This window comes from Oratosquilla oratoria, chromosome 7 (assembly GCF_046742065.1).
Source record: "Oratosquilla oratoria isolate Oo_2021 chromosome 7, ASM4674206v1, whole genome shotgun sequence".
NCBI lineage: Eukaryota > Metazoa > Arthropoda > Malacostraca > Stomatopoda > Squillidae > Oratosquilla > Oratosquilla oratoria.
The window spans coordinates 21,263,660-21,266,159 of NC_134783.1; positions in this window are offsets into that span (position 1 = coordinate 21,263,660).

Below are 2,500 nucleotides of genomic sequence, written 5' to 3' on the forward strand. Positions count from 1 at the left end.
TCTCAGGGCTCATAGAACATCTAACTCCCTGGTTCGTCACCTGGACAAATGTGGACATCTACCTGATTGGAACAACGCAGAAATTCTACACGAGGGATTTGAGAAGAAAATGAGAAAAACTGTGGAAGCTGCACATATCGCCGCCAACAAGAACAACAACGACAGAGACGGATTTAAATGCCTCTCGAAAGCAGCAAGTGTCCTAATAATTAAATCGTTAGCCAAAGGGAAAACATGACGCTCATACCTTGGCGGGTTCCCTCTCACTACGAATATAAGAATTGTGATCCGTCTGTAATGCTGTAGTCCTCTGAAGAAGACCAAGTTGGTCGCAACGTTAGGGCAATAAACTCTATTCCTAACACATCTTCGTTTGCCCTTCCCCACCCGCATTCTCTCTCATTTGTCTGAAATAATCTTAAAAATATATATATATAATATATATATATATATATATATATATATATATATATATATATATATATATATATTTGGTTTTTTATCTATTCATTCATTTATATTGATCTACTTATTTATTTATTTATCTATTCATTTGTTTATATATAAATTCATTTATTTATTTATTTATCTATGTATTTATGTATGTATTCATTTATTCATTCATGTATTTATGTATCTACGTATTTATGTATATATGTATTTCTATGTTTATGTATCTATGTATATACATATATATATATATATATATATATATATATATATATATATATATATATGTATATATATATATATATGTATATTTATTTATCTATTTATTTATTTATTTATCTATTGTTTATCTATTTATTTATTTATTTATCTGTTTGTTTATATAGTAATTTATTCATTTGATTATTTATCTATTTATTTGTTTGTTTGTCTATCTATTTATTTATTTATTTGTTTACTTATGTATTTATGTATTTATGTGTTTATGTATTTATGTATTCATGTATTTACGTATTTATGTGTTTATATACTTATGTATTTATGTATCTATGTATTTATGTATTTGTATATTTATGAATTATGTACTCATGTACTCATGTTTTATGTATTTACGTATTTATGAATTTATGTATTTATGTATCATGTATTTTTCATTTATGTATTTATTTATCTACATATTTATTTATTTATTTACTTACTTATATATATATATATATATATATATATATAAATATATATATATTCATATATATATATATATATATATATATTCATTTATTTATTCACTTATTTATACGAATATCGTTATTCATTTTTTATTTGTTAATGCATTTGTTTACTTATTTATATGTATTTATATATATATATATATATATATATATATATATATATATATATATATATATATGTATATATTTATTCATTTATTTGTGTATTTAATTATTCATGTATTTATTTATATAATTATTCATTTATCTATTTATTTACCTATTCAGGTATTTAGGTATATATGTCTATGTCTTTATGTATTTTTGTATATATGTATTTATGTGTATATGTATCTATATATTTATTTATTTATTTATTATTCTATTTATGTATATATGCATTTATATACTGTATATATATATGTGTGTATATATATGTATATATATACATATATATATGTATATATGTATGTATATATGTATATATATATGTATATATGCATGTATATATATATATATATATATATATATACAGTATATATATACACATATATATATAATTTTTTTTATGTATGTATGTATGTATTTATGTAAATATGTATATGTTTATTTATTTATGTTGTTATCTATTTATTCGTTTACTTACTTATTTATTTATATATCATCATTGTATTTTTTTATTATTTTTTTTTCTTTTTTCTTTTTTTGCATCCAACCTTGTTATGAACCAAAAGGTCTACTGTCGGCATGCTCCTCCTTTGTAATCCTTTTTAATGAATGGGTTTTTGGATGGTTTGGGAATGGATACTGGAATGGGTATAGGTTTAAGAAAGAAACAGACAAGAACTAGTTTACCATTGGAGAGTTTAACGAACGGGTTAGACTAAGTACCCCTAGAGTGAGGGCTGATTTTTTTTTTTTTTTTTTTTTTTTTTTAAGATGAGATCATTTTACGGATAGGATTGACAGGTAGTACGGGACATGAAACTGCCTAATATAGGCCTTATGGTCTCTTGCAATCTCTTTCATACATATGTTCTTAAGAGTGTATACTTTGACTAGGCCACTTACAAAAGGAAAAAGATCTTTTGGTATATGTATGTATGATAACAAGAAGCTAATTGCAATTAAAAATAAATATACATATATTTGCAACAGATGAATCAAACAGAATCCAAAGACTTCGTCACCGAGAAGAAGTAAGCTACAAAATCCATCATCTGGAAGATAAGTCCCCGCGGAATTCAAAACTCACTCCAACTGAATGCTCGTCTTGGAATTTGAGCTTTTTTAATTCCGAGCATAGTTGGGTTTTTTTAAGATGAGATCATTTTACGGATAGG